Here is a 20,555-nt window from a genome sequence, read left to right as displayed (position 1 = left end):
ACCCCCCACAATATGTTTTATTATTACACCTGCTGTTTTCCACAAGCAACGTAAACTTTAGCAGAAAAAAAAATTTCAGGACAGAAATCCTGCGTTGTCCCAGTATGAAGCAATTTCGCTTATATACCCACTGTATCTGCTGTTGAAACGGTTTAATAATAGAAGAGCATGCACTTTCATGTAATTCATAATTAGAAAACGACTACAACTGCATTATTTAAAATCATTCCTTTGTTATCAGCATCAGTTTTAGACAAAAGCGGGGAATCATTTGTGAGCCTTGGCAGACCCAGGCTGTTCAAAGCAATTGCTGTTCAGCATGAAAGCTGCAATGGAGGTCACAGAACAGGTCAGGAGGAAAGATAGTGTATCGATTTCACACCAGGAATAGAGGCAAAGCAAGGGCCCACTGTTGCTGCATGTGATGTATTTCACTACAGTTTAAGGCACATTTCATTCCAATTCAGGAGGGGGGTGGGGAGCAAAGGGCGAGTGGATTTCACACAGAATCATGATGAATTCTGAACTTGTGTATTTCAGTAAATACTGCCTTCCTGACATTAAGTATTTCTATATAACACAGTGAATATAATGGAAATTAGGCTGCAAGCATGTAGCAAACAGGACTAGCGGATAGGGTGTTATATTAAGCCTGCTTCCACAGGTAACAGCACAAAATAAATATCAAAGACAAAACAGACAATTGTTCGAAACTACGAACCTTCTGACACGTGGCAATACTTCGTTCCAATGATTAGCATGTCTTAACACAAGTTTGATTGTTCTAAAGTATTTTTACTCTGCTCGTCAGCCAAAAAAGGGGTTTGCAGAGCAGCTTACAAATACAGTGGTACCTCGGGTTACGTACTTAATTCGTTCCGGAGGTCCGTACTTAACCTGAAACTGTTCTTAACCTGAAACACCACTTTAGCTAATGGGGCCTCCTGCTGCCGCCACGCCACCGGAGCTCGATTTCTGTTCTCATCCTGAAGCAAAGTTCTTAACCTGAAGCACTATTTCTGGGTTAGCGGAGTCTGTAACCTGAAGCCTATGTAACCTGAAGCGTATGTAACCCGAGGTACCACTGTATCAATAAGAAGCCAGTCCCTGCACTCAGGTGTACAATATTAAAAGTCGTGACAACAACAACAAAACTAACTGGGAGGCTAAGAGGGAATAGCAAATCTGGACCCAGCTCTTACTTACAGGATTCCTGTAAAGCGTGTTCTCCTTCATGGAGAGCACGTGTTGTGGTGGGGGCCGCCAGGGCACTCCAAAGTTGGGGACAGGCTAATTGTTCGTTGGCCACTGATGCGATTGGAGCTTCCCTTGTTGTTGGGAAGAAGTTAATGTTGCCATTTGTTGATTGACAGCCAGAAATGCTAAAACTCCTTGCACGAGGCTAGGGCTTCCTCTTTTCGACCATGCATTGGGTTGCCCATCCCCCCTTCCCTAGAATTAGGGTTGTTCGCTTTGACCTTGCTATGCCTGCCATGGGGTCATCTGCTCTTGGGGCAGGGGCCTGGTAGGAATTTTGTCCATCTGGCTGATTGGCTGGGGCCATTTGGTTTTTGCCTACTGCGCAGCAAATCGTCACAACTTGTAAGGTTGCGGTTAGGCATTGGTTTATGGCTTGGTTGGTTGAGGGGAAGTGGTTGAGTGCCTGCCCCTCTAATGCTGCTGCTGCAAGGGATTCCGTTAAAGGAATTGGGGGCTAACTATTGCTTGTCCACTCTGTCAAGGGGGCTCGGGCCATAGGAATGAGCTCCTGGTTGCATTTGGGGTGAGGGCAGGTTCCCTGCTCCGCATAACCCCCAAGTGTATTCCCCTATTCTGACTTTCGCATCGTGCGGAATGTCAGTCTGTCCCCCATGGTGGGGGCAAATAGTCACAACCAATGCCTAAGCAACCACTCACAAATTTGTATTTCAATAAAGTTGTGGCCAAAATTATGCCAAAAATCTTAATCAAAAAATTCTGTGTGATGTGTGAGTTATTGGGGTGGCCCTGGGGACCTCGACACGCAACAATGAGTTAGAAATGGAAGGAGCTCAAGAAAAGGAGGGGCCAAAAGTTCTAGTCTCTCAGCTCAGCTGATGGAAAGATCCTGCCTCTGCTATCGCCTGATGGAATGGATGCTCCAAGTTAACAACAGAGGCAGGAGCCTGATAAAGCAGGTTTTTTAGCAGAACACTGGACAGCCCATAAGTCCCATTTCCTCCCTCCTATACCCTGATATGCAGACATAGCTCATGAATTTAAGATCAGAACTTTCTTGCACAGGTGGTAAATGTTTGGCAGTTAGTGACTGATTGGTTGAATACCTTTCTCAAATAATATTTCATACATGAAGCAGCAAACATCCGTTACTTCAAATGTCTTGTAAATACTTATAATTTCGTCCAGGCTTTCCCTGACCCATAGGATCAGACATTTTTCATATGAACTCCAGTTTTTAGTTGTTTCCATGAACTTTTATACTACTGTTTTGCTGGCTTTATGTTGTCTTTTTGTTTTAATTATTATACTGTTGCTGTTTTGATTTTGATTTTGTTTGTGTGAGTGTCTGGAGGTGGTTGTCGGATGGCTGGCGAATGACAGATTGAGATTGACAAGACAGAAGTACTGTTTTTGGGGGACAGGAGGTGGGAAGGTGTGGGGAGCTCCCTGGTCCTAAACAGAGTAACCGTGCCCCTGAAAGACCAGGTACACAGCCTGGGAGTCAGTTTGGATTCATAGCTGTCCATGGGGGCACAGGTCAATTCTGTGTCCAGGACAGCTGTTTACCAGCTCCATCTGGTACGCAGGCTGAGACCCTACCTGCCCACAGACTGTCTTGCAAGAGTGGTGCATGCCCTGGTTATCTCTTGCTTGGACTACTGCAATGCGCTCTACGTGGGGCTACCTTTGAAGGTGACTCGCAAACTACAACTAATCCAGAATGTGGCCGCTAGACTGTTAACTGAGAGTGGCCGCTGGGGCCGTATAACACCGGTTGTAAAGGATCTTCACTAGCTCCCAGTACATCTCCGAGCACAATTCCAAGTGATGGTGCTGATCTTTAAAATCCTAAACAGCCTCGGCCAGTATACCTGAAGGAGCGTCTCCACCCCCATTGTTCAGCCCAGACACTGAAGTCCAGTGTCGAGGGTCTTCTGGCGGTTCCCTCACTGCGAGAAGCAAAGCTACAAGGAACCAGGCAGAGTGCTTTCTCAGTAGTGGCGCCCGCCCTGTGGAACACATTCCCTTCAATTGTCAAAGAAATAAACAACTATATGACTTTTAGAAGACAACTGAAGGCAGGGAAGTTTTTAAGGATTGATGTTTTAATTACGTTTTTAGATATGTTGTAAGCCGTCTAGCTATGTTGTAAGCCACCTAATAACAATAATGATGATAATGATAATTTATACTGCTTAGAAAATTTTATTATATATTAATTAATTTGTATATGTTTTAAACAATACAATCAGTGTTAATAGTGTAAACAGAAACACAATGGCATATTTTGTGAAACCTTCACAACAGGCTTCCCAAGTTCACATTGAGGTATTTCACTCATATCCAGAAGCCACCAGTTTAGGGATATGTGACACAGTAACGTACTGACTAGGATCTCTGCAATCTTCAGCCTTCAATAAAATAATTTGCTGAGGTAATTACAGCAATGGGATTTCCCTGCTCCAGTGACTGAATGACGTGAAAACAAGGCTTTAAAGTTTTTACTCCTGTTTGTGAAATATTAGCTTCAGTTGAAAAGGAAATGAGATCAGAGCAACATATTTTCTACTTATGCTGAACTAGCATGGTAATAGTAATAATCTCTCTATAGATGCCTAAAAATATTTGCTATTGGGCTGTATAAAACTATTGTAAACAAAAAAGGCAGAGACACTAGCAATTTGGTATGTAAATTAGTCTGAATATAGCTTACTGAAAACGCCAAATATACATCCTGACTCCGCAAATAAAATTGACACTTCTGACCCTTAAGGCCAGGGAGATGAGCCTGAAATAATAACCATATTTGCCCATCACACTAATTCAGGGTTTGGGGCAGGCATACGCAAACTTGGCCCTCCAGATGTTTTTGGCCTACAACTTCCATGATCCCTAGCTAGCAGGGCCAGTGGTCAGGGATTATGGGAATTGTAGTCCCAAAACATACTAAGGACCAAGTTTGCCTATGCCTGGTTTAGGGTGAGATGTACAAATAACAGCAAGCTCAGACTGTCCCTTCTGCATGGACAAGAGAAATTTGGAAGCTTTTCCTTCTGCTTTTAATTTATCAGAATTTATCCTATTGTCCAGACCCAGAATTGTGGTTAAGAGTAACCATAATGAATTTCAACAAGCCAGCTTTAGAAACCATGGTTTACGCAAATGAAAGTACAATCTTCTAAACTAGTCTCTTGGCAGGGTGGAAATCAAGGAGATTAAGCACCCAAGTCCAAGGCTTGCGGTGGGTTGTTGCCACTTTTGCACATCACCCTAAAGCATGGTTTAAAATAACATGTTATTGCAGGCAGTGTGGGTGGGTCTCAGTGACATGCAGTAACCAGGGGGTAGTTGAGCAACACTTCTACTGGTAAGCAGCAGGTCATAGTGCAAACTGTTTGCGTTATAATAATAATTTTATTGTTTATACCCCACACCATCTGGCTGGGTTTCCCCAGCATACTCCTGCACCAACAAAAGTTGGTCCAATTAAAAGATAGTTTTAAATAATGGTTGTGTTATTTACCTCTACCTGGTAAGTCATACTGAAAATTGGGGTAAGGGCCACAACTCAGTGTTAGAGTACCTGTTTTGAATGCAGGAGGTCCCAGATTCCATCTCCAGGTAAGAACGGAGAAGACCTTTTGCTGTATGAAGTCACAGAGTCACTGCCTGCCAATGTCTACAGTACTGAGCTGAATATCCGCATGCCGTTTTTGGTGCCGAAAGTGTGAGGGGCAAGGGCAGAACAGGGCAGAATGTGTGTGTGTCTCTGTGTGTGTGTGTGTGTGTGTGGTGACCCAGAATGGAACACCTGCATAAGTGGGGATTCCCCTGTAAGCCAATTGTCTAACTTGGTATAAGGTAACTTCCTATGATCTTATGTGTACATAGAGGACCAGCTGTATATATTTTTGCTTTCTTAGAAACCTTGAGCTCTCGAAACCTACCAGTATCTTAGCATAATTCACCCTCCTTGATGCTCTCCATTTTTAAGTGTTCTGCTTTTGAAATTCAAATGAAGCCATGGTTTGTAATCATTGTTTGGAGAGCTCACACAAATCATAGCTGCTAATTCAGATATCATGTCAAGCTATGGTTTCTTTTAAAGCAAAAATAACTCATTAAAATGGAGCTCATGAGGAGAGGAAGGTGCACAGGGCTTGTTTAGTCATAGTTTAGTTTAGTTAAGAATGAAATAAAGACACAAGACACACATTTCATTTGAAATCAAGGTTACTACAACTCCCATAATTTTCTTATTATTTTCTCCTCTCTCAGAATATCTTTAAATTTGTGATGGAGTAATTCTCGGAACATCACAAAAGAAATAGAAAACGATCATGCAGCAGCACTTGAGCTAATTTATACAAGCCCTTATCTAAAAAAGAAAACTATACCAAGTGGACATGCTTTTAGTGAAAGTCAGGTGGCAAGTGGGCGTGTTCACGGGAATGTAACGCAGTTTCCTTTATGCCTGAAAAAATGAAGTTCAATCAAGTGCACAGCATTAAATTGCAACTTCAGCTGGTAAGATGCTTTTACCAAAACATACAGCAACTTCAGCAACAATTTCATTCAAGCGACAATATTTGGGGTAAATGGTGTGAACAGAAACTCTTAGTTCTACACAAGACATTTTCAGATTGGTTTAAAAATACAGTTAACTGCTTTAGAGTCAGTTTAGCCTGTACTTAATGAATATCTGCTACAGGAATAGCTGCCATAAGTAAGTGATCCTCACTCTCGTGCCTGTGTAAGGTTGACAGGCAATTTGGTCCAGGCAATTAATGGCATTTCCTTGAGGAACCTGGAAGACAGATACTCTTTCAACCAGAACAGGACAGAAACTCTTTTCTGTTTCTGGGTGTGCTACTAAGACAAGGGAAGGTTCAAAGTCCTAGCATATTGTTCACAAGTATCATTGTACATATGACCTTTTCTTTCAAGCAAAGAGACAGGCCCTCATCATTCCAGTTCACAGTAACTGTGTACGGAAAGGGTAGTCAATGTGATGCCTCCCATAAGTTGCTGGACTACAACTCCAATAATCCTTGACCACTTGGCCATTATGGCCGGGGTTGATGGGAATCGTAGTTCAGAAACATCTGGTCTAAGTTATGGTGACTCAATTAGGGAGAACTAATATTTACCATTAAATCTGGACATGGCACCTCCAAAACTACCTGCCCTATATTTAAGATTTCTGATTTTTAAGGTAAAAGCATTCCCCCAATGGCAGCTGCTGAGTTCTGCAGTATTGAAGGCAACTGTGTGGTTTTGTCATTAAAGGAATTAGCAAACCTGTGCAAATACTCATTCTCTTGGTTAGAGTTTTGCCAAGGCTATTGATATACTTTATAATGCCCAAGGGTGATAATTTCAGCATTCATTTTTATGTATTAAAATGTTTTCCAAAAGTTCAGTGATGTTGAAGTGGAGTTGAGCTTCTGAAGTCAGGCAAATAATTATCTCGACTTTCCCACATGCGATTTGGACAAAGAGAAATTACTTCCTGATTGTGCTCACTTTGATTTCTGCCCAGGAACAAGCAAGATAGGAAAAACAAGAAAAGAGGGTGATAGGGCTACAGTGTATATTTCTAAGATCCCTATGTGATGAGGGAAGTGGAAGGAAGCAATGAACTAGTAAAATAATAAATAGTTGTGCCACTGACCTCCAGCATGACAATAAAAAACAGCAGGTGGAACACCATCTTGTTTATTCCAAGCTTGTAAACAGCCACTTGCCTGGTCACCAGTGGCAACGAATTCTTTGCTCTAGGCAGCCATGAGGGAACCATTTATAAACTGGCACAGAGAGACCTTTCCCCCCTCTTTCAGGTAGCCAATTTGTCTCAAAGGAGTAAACTAGCAATGTAGGGATAAACAGGGCAGGCTAGTAATTTTGAGGACTTACACGCAAGGCTGGTTTATCCCACTGGGGCTTTGGCACTCTGCCTCCTACTGGAACCCCAAGGGGAGTGTATGCCTTGCATGGCAATCGTTCACACCCTCCTAAGAAAGCCTGTCTCATTCTTTGAAAATCATCAAACAGAAGCATTTATTCATTACTGATATGCCCAAAAATATAGTGCAAATTATTCAGAATATTTGTAACTATAAACTCTCTGTGAAGCATGGGTGAACAAATAATTTAAAATTAAGGGGATCTGTATGCATCAAAAATTATTTTAATTGCCTTTTTCTGCTTTATTGATTCACATTTTTTTTTAATTTTCCTTCATCAACTTTCAACATGATTCACAAATAAGACACTTAGAAAATGAAGAAATGCTCTCTTTACATCTTTCCAAATGTAATTTACATATAAGAACTAGGTTCCAAAAAACCTGGTCTGTCAGTTTATACTTTCTGGGTAGAAACAGAATGGAAAACATGCACTTAAACATTAGCTTTCTCAATTCAAAAGAATATCAACTGATATCTCTATTAGCTGAAGAGATTTTGTCTTCCACGCTGCTCTAAAATAAAACAAGCTAGAGGAAGATGTACAATGAACAACGCTGAGGAGGAGAATTCTTTTGCTCCAGAGGTAAATATATTCTTTTTCTTTCAGTGAGCCATGATTATTAAAATGTAATGTTGGGGTAGGAACAGCAGAACTTGGGGAATTCTACATCAGCCGTTAGAAAGATAAACATGTTTAGCCAGAAACAAGGAAGAATGGGCCTGGGGCAGAAGCCACCTGAGGCAGGTTTGGGATCTGGGACTAGCCAGGCTGAGTAGCTGTATATGGGAGTAAAGTGAAGCTATGCAAGGTGTAAACTGGTTGGGTTGAGGTTAAAGTACACTTTAGGCTACATTTTTTTCCAAAAAAAAGCACACTCTTTTTATTTTGGAAACATTTCAAAGGCTTAGCTTTCGAAACTTGAAACTATTGCACTGACTAAATAATCCTATGAGCCTCACACTTTATCTTATGTCTCCCTTATTTAATTATGACCACAATAATGGGGAAGGAATTATAATGTACTACATATTTTTCTATGTATCTTGGTATGTTTTACCTCATTTACTGGGTAGGAAATACATATATAAATCAAAGAATCATAGAATTGTAGAGTAGGAAGAGACCCCAAGGATCATGCTGATTACAGCTTATCCTATTCAGTTTTTTAAAATTGCACAACGAAGAATACCAGATTGCTAGAAAACGTTTTAGATGAACATTTAAGAGAAAATATCTGCTTGGCTGCTAAGGCACAAGTAGGAGAATTTTTGAAAAAGAAAAACTATACAGGTATTCTAACATACACACAGACAAAGAAAGAATATTTCTTCTCGTTTTGTATCTTAAGTAAGTTTTAAGTACAGCCATTGCTTGACACAAATTCAACTGCAAGTAGAAACTTTCCAGGTTGACGTGCTGGGGCAGAGGAAGGTCAGTCTTTAAAGCACATGCTCTCCTGGGAGGAAAACCTGGAAGGATGCTGTTTGAGCAGCAATTTATACTAGGCACAGTAAGTCATTAGATGACAGTCAACATTGCAGGCCTTTGCCACAAGTCTGCCATGATCCTGTTTCTGCAGCTGTGAGGAGTTATCATGCAGGAAAATAGTTCTGAAAATGTAACAGGTCAGAAGGAAAAACTCACAATACAGTATTTTCTCTATAAACGTGGAAAATGATTTTTAAAAAATACTGCAACACTAACATTAACAAATTAACATTAACATTAACACTAACATTAACAAATAGGGCTAAAAAACAAAAACCAGTAATCAAACCTAATAGGCAAATTCAACAAATACAAAGAATCTTTTTAATAATAAAAAATTGTCAAGATTAACTTGCAACCTATCGATGGCAGAAGTAAGTTATATGTTCCACCAATCAAACAAAATGGATGTAAGTCTCATGCCACTAAATGAAGACATGATCAGGTGAAAGTGATCTATAGCTCACCAAAATTCGGTTTCAGAAAGAGCACAGATTACCGTTGATAGACTATCCCCAAGTAACCTCCTATGTGGATTACTGTGATGCACTGGTGGGGAGACTGCCCTTGAAGATGACTTAGAAATGTCAATTACTGCAGAAAGCAGCTGCTGGAATTTGAACTGGTCCAGCCAAATAGAATCACTTTGACATTGACAATACTTTTGACTGGGCTTCTGAACCCATTCCAAGATTCCAATGCCTACATTTAAAATCATAGATGGTTGAGACCCTTTGGGAAGGATATGATATATATAAATGATTTGTTAGCTTGACTTTATTACTGCCATGGTGTTTATGACTTAAGTTTGATGGCTGGGCCTTATGTTCTATAAATATGAATATTGCATTTAAATGTATATAATATTTTATTATGATTTATAGGTAACCCCCTCCCCCTGGTACTATTGGTGAAGTATGATCATAGGCATTTAATCAATGAAATAACTAAAGGAGCACCTCTCTCTCTATCACAGCTTGCCTGAACTTTTTTTATGCTGATTATTGTTTTAGTCTGTTCTGGCATTAGCTGCATGCATTTGTTTTTGCTGTTGTAGCTTAATATGTATACTATATGATTTGCTTGGTTGTTTTATCTTATCTGCCCTAATATCTATATAGATAAAGAGTGTGTTACAGATACTTTTGTTAATAGTTAAATAAACAAACTAAAATTAAAGAGAAAATATAATAGATTAGAGAATAAACGTAAAGGAAAACAAGTGCAGGGGGAAAACCCAAAGATACAAAAAGTTGAGTTGTAGCACTTACGAAAAATAAAAAATAAAATCTCCATTGATAGCAAAATAGTAGTTTTTATGTTTCTAACGAGAATATTTTAACAAAAATGCACCTGTAGAGTGAACGTGATGGCAGTAAGAAACCTAACAGAGATCCACGAGCCCAGATCCAAATACAGTGGTACCTCGGAAGTCTAATGCCTTGTGAGACAAATGTTTTGGCTCCCGAATGCAGCAAACCCAGAAGTGATTGTTCCAGTTTGTGAAAGTTCTTTGGAACCCGAACGTCTGCCGCGTCTTCCGATTGGCTGCAGGAAGCTGTGCCTTAGTTTCAGACTGTTTTGGAAGTTGAACGGACTTCCAGAACTGATTCCATTTGACTTCCGAAGTACGACTGTAAATACTTTATTATTTGCCACTACTAGGTAAAGGATTACAGAATACCGTTCTTGCCCATTTTTCCTGCCACTGTGTCCTAAACTCTTCATGGTTCTAAAGAACTGACCTGTGCAAGCTTAATACCTGGGTGGTATACAGCAAAGTTTTGCTCAAATTAGACCCACTGAAATTAAGTAACATGACTACAATTGATCCATTAATTTCAAAAAGTCTACTCTTACTTGAGTATCATCCATGGAAACTGGCTTGAAACAGATCATTTTGATTCCAGAACTGTTTGATTCCAGAACTAAGATCCTGCCAGGGAAACTCTCCAACTATCCATGAATTACCCAGAAAGTTCTTTATTGAAATACGAATATATGAATTGTCCCCAAAGGTGTGCTACATTAAATAACTTTTAAATGATGGCAGGGAATGCTTTACAAAGTGAAATTTAGCATACACGGGTATGTGTGAGAATTCTGCAACATGTCAATTTCCCCACAATTACACATGCTCAGAAGCTGTTGTACACATTGCTCATTGTGGTCAGGATTCAACTAAGTCATTGTGGGTGTGAAACAAGTTCCACTTGTGCAATACTTATTTTCCCTCTCTCCTCCTACTGCATGCCTCCACACACCCCCCCCCTAAATCTACTCTCAAGGGGTTGAGGAGCCCACAGAACAGGTTTAGGGGTTGCACGGGGGTAAGAGGGGGAGAGGAAATCCCATTGCATGATTGGACCTCATTTCCTGCACACATATCCCACTTGTTTAATTCTACCATGTATTTTTTCCTGCATAACATAAGGAAAAGTACTGTCCTATGTGAAGGTCATGTATGAATATTTCACCATGCCTTTGGGAAAGAGAAACACAAGGGTTTGGTTGTTCTTTGTCTAACTTACTAACTGCAGTCAAAGTTTCCAAAGGCTAAGCTACCACCTTCCATCAACGGAGGAAGAGAAAGCAAAGCTCAGGGTTCCAATGAGGCAGCCTAGGTAGCTAAACCAAGGCTAGGGTTGGCTTTCCTTACATTCCACTATTCCCAGCCCATTCAGGGCCAAATGTAACAGATAAATTACATTACGAATATCACCAGTTAATGTTTGCCACATAATAAACAAAATGAAAACCTTTCACTTTCAAGATCTGAACACCGAGAACAAAATTCTCATGTCAGGCTTTGCACAGAGACATGCATGCAAAAACAAAAGGCTTCCTGTACAAAACAAATATTAGAGAAAATACATACACATGCCTACATCAGCAGCGCATATGCAGATAACCCCTTAAAATTCATTTCAGGCTTGACTTTCAATATTTTTTTAAGCAGCTGCTTGCATATGTGTAACTTGTTGTCCAGAGTGACAGCTGTATTTTCGCCTGTTTTGACATTGAGTCTGATTTGGGTGAATAGCTCATATCCATTAAAGTGCTTTTACAACACTGAATGACTGCCAGAATACTTCCTGATCAATTTTAAAAGCCAGCTAGCTGTCATCATCTAATCGCAACAGCAGAAAACAAATCTCTGGGGAATAAAACAAGATTTTAAAGCTTTTTTAAAAGCATGATATTAATTCTGAAACCTACAAGCTATTTAAATAAGAATCCAAAGCTGCTGGAGCTATATCTATGTAAAATAAAAATAAAAAGCAGCAGCAAATCTTTCAGCACTTTGGAAAAATCTAAATACTTGTTAATATTGCAAGCATCCTAAAATACCCTTTCTAGTCACCATCTTAATAGTACCATTTCCAGAACACATTTCTGTGTTCATCATTAAACTCAAGTTTCTAAAGTTTTTTTTTCCAGTTATGTAAAAGAATTTATTCAAAAATCCACTCTAGAATGACATCCAACTGATCTACTTTCTGTTTTTTTTAAATATATATATATTAAGGATTTTCTTGTTTTACAGAAGTAAGTGTAATGCCTCGTTGTTTTGCCCCCCCCCCATGTAACATTTTTACAAATCCATTTCATTTGTTGAGGCATTAGGGGGAGAAGAAAAAAAAAGAAAAGAAAAAAGAAAAGGGGGGGTGGAGAGAGGGAAGATGGATGGGGGTGGGGTCGGGTGGCGGTGTTTCTATTATGTTTAATGTATGTAGAGTTTGGTGTCAGCGTTGCTTGTGTTGTTCACTTGTGTTCCTTTGGTGATGAGAGAGGTTGGGGTTGGCCTAGGGTGTGATTGTTTGCTTGTGATTGGCTGCGGTGATCTTTGTTTTCGTGTGTGAGTGAGGTGAGTGGGTGTTTTGGATCAGGTTAGCCATATTGATTTGTATGCTGTTGGTGGATTATTGTCATTGTCCTGTTGGGCTGTGTATATGATAAAGGGGAGCCATACCTGGGTGAAGGCGTCTTCTTCTGTTTGTCCCCGTGTCAGTTTCAGTTTATTAGTTAATTTTTCTAGTAGGGCTGTTTCCCATACTATTTGGTACCATTGGTCCATGCTTACTCCTGACAGGTCTCTCCAGTGTCTGGCTATGATGCTTCTGGCTGCTGAGAGTAGGTGGGTTATGAGTTCTTTGTGGTGTAAATGGGCATTGTTGTCTTGGAAGATGTTTAGTAGGGCCAATTCTGGAAATATGTAAAGTAACTAAGCAAGTAATAGACATCACCCCAGAAGTTTCTAAAGTTTTTGACAAAACGAGGGCTTCAACTACACACAAGAGAGTCATGTGTGGGTGCATCTCACACATATTTTCATGTGTGCTGGGGAGGAATGTACATGACTCCATCCCATTATAGTTCCCTTTTTCAGCCCTTGCAAACAGCAGCCAACGAATTAAAGCAAGAGCAGCAAATACTTCTGCAATTAGACACCAATTTTTTTCAACCACACATTAGCAGAGAGATTCATTTTGGTGGTGCCCAGCTATCTCCTGCAACTTGCAAGTGAATTGCACGTTCGCCTGGTTTGCACATCACGGTAAGGCAAACTATGGTTTACCAGCACAATGCAAACATGTAGGCTCATAGATGCTTTGCTCATCCCCAGTCTTTTTCACTCCCACACCATGTTGAGCTAAACCAAAACTTGGGCTTAATGTATTGTCCGAACCCAGCCTTGCAGTTAGGCACTCTTCTCACTAACCACAAGCTTTCATCGGTTTGTTCTTCAGATGGGAACGAGGCCAGTGTGAGTCAATTTTTGTGCTGGTAGTTGATTTCACCGCATAAAAGTTTATTTTGTTTCACAACACACAGGTTTCCAAGGACAATTATAAAGATCAAATTGAATTTATCAAGTTTATCTGCAGAAAATTGACCTGAGAAACAGCACTATGATAAGTAGAGTCAGTGTGGTATAGTGGTTAGAGTGCTGTACTAGGACCTGGGAGACCAGGGTTCAAATCCTGCTCATTCATGAAGCTCACTGGGTGACCTTGGGATAGCCACTCACTCTCGGCCTAACATGCTAGCGGAAAGCTAGCGGAATTACTAAACACCATTATCAAAAGTGCCTCATTTATTTGCATAGCCTAAAGTGAACACCAGCATCTGCTACAGCATGTCCAACTGAGAGTCTTTGAAAGCTATCTGGCAAACTCCAGTAGAATTAGCTGAATCAGAGTGTTGGTAACAGAAATACTGCCTAAAATTTAGGGTAATTTCTGTGTTAAAAACTCTCTACCCGTTTTAAAAACTGTTAACATTGATGGACCCCAACTAAGTGCTACTCAAAGTAGGCACACTGAAAATAATGAACCTAAGTTAGTCACATCCAATAGCTTCAATGGGTCTACTCAGAGTAGAACCAGCATTGAATAACACCTAATACAGTGGTGCCCCGCAAGATGAAAGGGTTTTCCGTTTGCAGAGGCGCTTCGCAGGACAAATTTCCCTATGGGCTTGCTTCGCAAAACGGAAAATGACGAAAAAATTTGAATTTCCCCCCCCCTCCAAAACCCCTTATTTTGAATCGCTAAGCTGCTAATAGCATTTTAGCAGCAAAACCGCTAATCCCCCAACCCTTAAAAAGCCGTTTTTAGCCCTTAAATCGCTAATAGCTCTACTCCGTCAATGGGCTTGCTTCGCAAGACGAAAAAACCGCAAGACGAAAAGACCCGCGGAACGGATTCTTTTCGTCTTGCGAGGCACCACTGTATCTTCACAGAATTGTAGAGTTGGAAGGTACCACATGGGTCATCTAGTCTAACCCCAGCAATACAGGAAACACAGCATCTTTATTATTGGAAACATAATCTTATTAACTGGAACATGAATCTCACTGGTATAAATTTGTACATATGCACAATGGAAGAACTTTTAATATATAATTTGATATATAATAATATTGCAAGTTAAGCAACTAATATTTTTGAACTCTCACCATCACAAACAGATAATTAATATATGTTTGCACAACACAAACAAAAAGTAAACACAAAGACTGGCTGTAATCCACAGAGCCTCTATAGACATGTGAAAAGAGCTTCTAAGTGCTCAGTAAGACATTTGCCTTCTATTAAGTAAGATAGCCTTCCTCCACCCCTTCTGGGTAACATCTCTAACTGCTTTTGAAATTCATTCTTAAGTGGCTAGATTGGTGTGACTTTTTTTTTATATTATGGCCTCTTATCTTTGTTACGAATCTTCTATGCTAATTGTGTCTGATTGTGACTTTAAACTAGTTGCTATCAAGATGGTGCCTTACTAAAATGTATGCTTGTCGTTTTTTGCTTTCCCAAAACAGATCTTCCTAAACATATTTGCTTTTCCAAAACAGAAGTTAAAACTACAGGCACACCAACGCTTACAGGAGGATTGCAGTTGCAAGAAGTATTGACTTGTTACTTATTTGTTGCAATAAGTATTGATTTCAATCTTGGAATGCTATGAAAGGGCTTGCATCAATTACACTGTACATCAGGGTCCTGATACAATTTACCTAATAGTTCCTAGGATGCACAGAGCATAACAACCATCTATTATCACACACCTCCCTAACACACGATGACTCCAAGACTTCCTTTCATTTGAACTTTTAAAGGTTATATGCATATTTTGGTGGGGCATCATAGCCCGACTAAAAAGATAAAATGGAAAGTGTGAGCTAATATTCAACTATTATAATCACCTCTGCTCTAAATTGTCATGTGTATTTTAAAACATTATAAATAGGTTAAAAGAGCCCTTAATGACAACAACATGATGGCGGTGAGGTTTCTCTTTTACATTATCTATCTACTCAAACAGAAAATTATTTGGCAACTGTGATAAGGCAGCAAGAGTACAATGACTTTCCTTTAATCGCTCATTAAAATGCTGATTGCCTGTGGAGTGAGCCTGCAGTTATGGTCAAACACCAAGTCCTATTGTGTGAGTAACAGCTTGGGCTGTCCTTGGGCTGGGTGGGGTTGAATCACTGCAAAGTAAACAAACATTCTACTGCTGGAAAATACAAATACATGGACTCAATAAAGCCCTTAAGTAACTTTTAATTTCGCTGCCTTAGGGAAGCTAATATTGCAGAGCACAAAAGTTCAGAGATAAAGAGACCTACCAGGTGCTGGAATAAACATTTACGGTTTATAGAAGAACAGAACTTGGCACATACAAAATTATTTATTCTAATGTACAAGCTGAGAGGGAAATTAATTTCACATGGCTGTGCTGAAAGGACCATAGGGACACTAAGGGCATTAGCAATATTTCTACCTCTATGTAAGGTATATGTAACTGCACTTATACAGTCATATTTAGGGGGAATTCTGAGCATTGAAAGCAGATAATCTGACTGATATATCATTGCGGAAACTAGATGAGTTCAACACCCCACTTCTGTTGTTTTGGTTGTGTGAGGCTGAACTTCATACTAGGAATAGATGTCTAAGACCAGCCCCTTTATTTTCTAGGACATTTCCAACTTCCTCTCAATCCCTTATGGCATGCTTGGAATACTTTCTGCAGTGCACATAAATGATTTTTTGCAATGCAGATCCAAGTAATTGTTGCAAATCTCTTATATGTTATTACCTAAAAGAAGCTTAACTGTGCATTACCTTCTGCATCTGATTGCCCCTCCCGCCCAACCGAAGAATAATATGCTCAAACACTTATAATAGCAAGTACATGGGCAATGCAAAGTTGGGCAGATGCCAGGAGGGCTGCCTGATTCTTGTGTAATAACTGCTATGAACCAGCACCATTATACAAGCACTTAGCAAAAGGTAGGAGGTTATTAGCAAAGCTGACCAGTGAACTTTTATTAAGGGAAAGAAGGAAAGCTATATTAAATTACAGTCTTAAAAACTCTCAAGTAAGGGCAACTCCCAATTTGCATGGGGTTACCGTATTTTTTGCTCTATAAGACGCACCAGACCACAAGACGCACCTAGTTTTTGGAGGAAGAAAACAAGAAAAAAAATATTATGAATCTCAGAAGCCAGAACAGCAAGAGGGATCGCTGTGCAGTGAAAGCAGCAGTCCCTCTTGCTGTTCTGGCTTCTGGGATAGCTGCGCAGCCTGCATTCGCTCCATAAGACGCACACACATTTCCCCTTACTTTTTAGGAAGGAAAAAGTGAGTCTTATAGAGCAAAAAATACGGTATGTTACAAGGCACTGCACATTTAAGCACAATCGCTTATATTTGAAACACCATTGAAAAAGCCTGCAAACACCCTCTAAACCTCTGGGAACCCTTCAAAAACCCTTTAAAAAAATGGCAACAACTACCAGACTGGCACGAATAGTGGCAATCATTTCCTCCAAACCTCCTTGCTCAAACTCCCAACTCTCCACATTCCTCAAAGTTTGGTGCAAAGTTTCATGGGATTGTACTTGCAAAGGCTCATGGGATTGTTTGGTGCTGTTTTTGCCCTTTTTGCTCTTCTAGGGCCATTTTTGCAATTTTTTAAGTCACTTCCAGGTGTGACGTGCTGCGCATGGTCACACATCAATTGGGCGCATGTCAATGGGGAGTTGCCTGTATCGACTTTAATTAACTAAAACTGCAGTTTTCCAGCAAACTTTCAATCTGCATGCCCATGAATAGAAAATTTTGTTTCTTCTAACTCCGGCTTGTTCGCATTCTAAGGAATCGATTCAACCCATAAAGTTAACATGGTATAAGTGAAAACCTCTTAAACACAGAGCATTTTTCATCAGTAAATTCATTCCTTTAAAAGGCAGCGTCCTTCATCAGATACACATTTATGACAGTTTCATCACATAAATGAATGAGAGAAAGGAGTGGGTCGGCTGCGCTCTAGATCAACAGATTTATCCACTAAAACGACGACAAATATGATGCAGTGTTTAAATGCACTATGCTTTTATCACATCCGAAGTAATCAGTTAAGAGGTTTTCATATACAGCGCCATACATGGGATGATCTGAATACATTACAGTTAACAATTTATTCTCCTGGGTTATTTATGGTTTATGAAGGACCAACGCTTAGAAAAGTTCAATTAAAAACGACTTCAGTACTCCATCGTCTACTTACATCCGGGGGATTCATAGCACAACATCCAAAAATTGGCTACAGTCAACTTATCAGCTTGTACATGTCACAGACTTCATTTGACCTTTGTGGATAAGCTGCATTCATAATCATCATCCTTTATTTGCCTAGAAGCATAGGTCATCATAAAATGTTAGGAAATATATTGTTTCACAAAATAGGATGCTACAACATAATAAAATTCTATAAAACTGGGGAAGGGTAATATATGTTATAGGCTGGCATGACACAGTTGAACTGATCCCAGAACTGTTAGGTCAATTTGCAGTGCAAATTTGTATCTACAACTCTGGCTGGAAAAATTATAGCTCAAAATTCCTTACAACCTCTGCTCCCCTCCTTTCTCCCTGATGTACATGTCCCATGGACTGTTCTTAGTTCTTTGGGTTTTTTTTGTTTCATTTTGTTTTTTCATTGCTGCCGATTTTCATGTCCAGATACATTATGGGCATCATAGAGTGGACTTTGTTGAAGAATGCCCTGTGCTTCATTGGTATAAACAATAAAGCTGAGAAGAATTCACAACCATACTTTAAAACATACGAAAGTTAAAATACTAAAACAGATTAAAATTACTTTAACTTTCTAAGCATCGGGGTAGGATTGTCGAAACAAGAATGTTTTTAGCAGGTGCCGAAAAGAGTACAGTGGTACCTCGGGTTACATACGCTTCAGGTTACATACGCTTCAGGTTACAGACTCTGCTACCCCAGAAATAGTACCTTGGGTTAAGAACTTTGCTTCAGGATGAGAACAGAAATCGTGCTCTGGCGGCGCGGCAGCAGCAGGAGGCCCCATTAGCTAAAGTGGTGCTTCAGGTTAAGAACAGTTTCAGGTTAAGAACGGACCTCCGGAATGAATTAAATATGTAACCAGAGGTACCACTGTACAGTGAAGATGCATGCTTGATCTCAATAGGCAGGGGATTCCAAAAGGAGCCTAGGTACACCTTTGGTAACATACGTGTTTTCTGGTATGATTCTTCCTGTGTAGCCATAGAAAAAGAGCATGACTGAGATGGCTGGAGATATGCCACTCCCATAACCCCTTCATTTCTCTGACACATCCACAGAAATGGCAGAACTCCATGCTAGCCCTGACTTGTTACCAGGGCCACTTCAGGACATTTGTTGTCTGAGGTGAGGAACGCGATGGCTCTTCCCCTCATCCCCTATACAGTACAAAAGTCAACCAGACTCGCAGCCAAATCTTATTTTGATCCTGACAATGGGACAACATTCTCCACTTTACCTGAGGCTGGCAGGTTAGCCTAGGGGACACATGGCAGGCCGCATGGTATACACATTTCTTTCTACTCTCTGCTCCTCAGCATTTGTTGCCTGAGGTGGCTGCCTAACTTTGCCTTATGGCTTGGCAAACTGCTGAATTGTGTTCATAAAGGTGCTATGAAGGTCTTGTATAAAATTTGCTTGTGATAAGAAGATGCGAGGGGTATTTAACGTTAGAAAACACAGAATCAAAATTCAAAATAATCTTGACAGGTTGGGATGGGCTGAAACTACCAATATGATATTCAGCAGAGATATGCAAAAGTCCTGCATTTTGGTATTAAGAATCAAATGTACAAACTTAGGAAAAGGGGAGCTCTAGCTTGGCAGCAGTACAGTGGTACCTCGGGTTACATATGCTTCAGGTTACAGACTCTTCAGGTTACAGACTCTGCTAGCCCAGAAATAGTACCTCGGGTTAAGAACTTTGCTTCAGGATGAGAACAGAAATTGCGCAATTGTGGCGCAGCGGCAGTGGGAGGCCCCATTAGCTAAAGTGGTACCTCAGGTTAAGAACAGTTTCAGGTGAAGAACGGACCTCTGGAACGAATTAAGTTCTTAACCCGAGGTACCATGTATAAGTGAAAAGAACCAGGAGTCTTAGTTGATCATAAACTGCACACAAACCAGCATCACAACTGGGCTGTTTAGAAGCTAGAGTGATCTTAGGCCATATTAACGGAAGCATAATATCCAGAGAAATAATAGTTCCACTCTATTCTGAACTTATCAGGCCGCATCTGGATTACTCTGTCCTGTTCTGAATACCACATTTTAAGAACGACATTGACAAATTGAGTATATCTAGAGCACGCCTCTGGAAACCAAGTCCTACAAGGAACGTTTTTAGCTCAAAGATTAAATTGGGACGTGATAGCAGCTTTCGCCATACAGAATATGGAGTAGACCTGTTCTCTGTTGTTTCAGAAGGTAGGACTTTCAGGAAAGTAGATTTTTCTTAAATGTCAGGAGAAACTTAAGTGTAAGAGCTATTCAACCTTGGAGCCAACTGCCTTGGCAGGTAGTGGAACCTCTTTGCTGGCCAAGCATTTGCCAAGGATGCTGTAGTTTCATTCTGCATTGTAGAGCCTTGCTCTGAGCGGAGTGGAGAGGAAGAATGGAGAGGTGCAATTTTTGCCGTCCCTTGGGCCTGCACGCTTGGTATTGCACCCTGTATGGCAGTGAACGTTTCCTCTGGTATAGCTCCATCTCTGCCAGCAGAACAACATTCATGTTGTTTCCCAGCGCCCCTCAGCCAGATTTACTGCAGGCTTATACTTGCCTCCAAAATTCTCCTTAAAATTAGGAAAATAAAATTCTAAAAAAGCTTTGGAAACAGTATGTTACTAGTGCTAACTCCTACCACATATTTATGTTTTTCTCAGACATTTTTTTCCTGATTCTAAAGTCTACCAATAAGATATACTGCACGTGGTATATACCTCCAGGATCATAATCTTATGTTATAGCAAAATATGTCACTAGAT

At 40.2% G+C, this 20,555-nt stretch overlaps 1 protein-coding gene and 1 long non-coding RNA gene across 12 annotated transcripts in view; both read right to left on the bottom strand.

The window, feature by feature from the left end:
- NPAS3 (neuronal PAS domain protein 3) overlaps positions 1 to 20,555 on the bottom strand; it is a 604,332-nt gene that overhangs the window by 535,576 nt on the left and 48,201 nt on the right. The window lies entirely within an intron of this gene.
- Positions 7,428 to 19,576, bottom strand: LOC310683767. Its single transcript, XR_014514530.1, has 3 exons — positions 19,031 to 19,576; positions 17,762 to 17,886; positions 7,428 to 8,801 (listed from the first exon to the last, which is right to left on the bottom strand). It is a non-coding gene; the product is annotated as an uncharacterized lncRNA (long non-coding RNA).

Source organism: Podarcis tiliguerta (genome assembly GCF_965153285.1).
Source record: "Podarcis tiliguerta genome assembly, chromosome: 1".
Lineage (NCBI taxonomy): Eukaryota > Metazoa > Chordata > Lepidosauria > Squamata > Lacertidae > Podarcis > Podarcis tiliguerta.
This window is presented reverse-complemented; position numbering and strand designations above follow the sequence as displayed.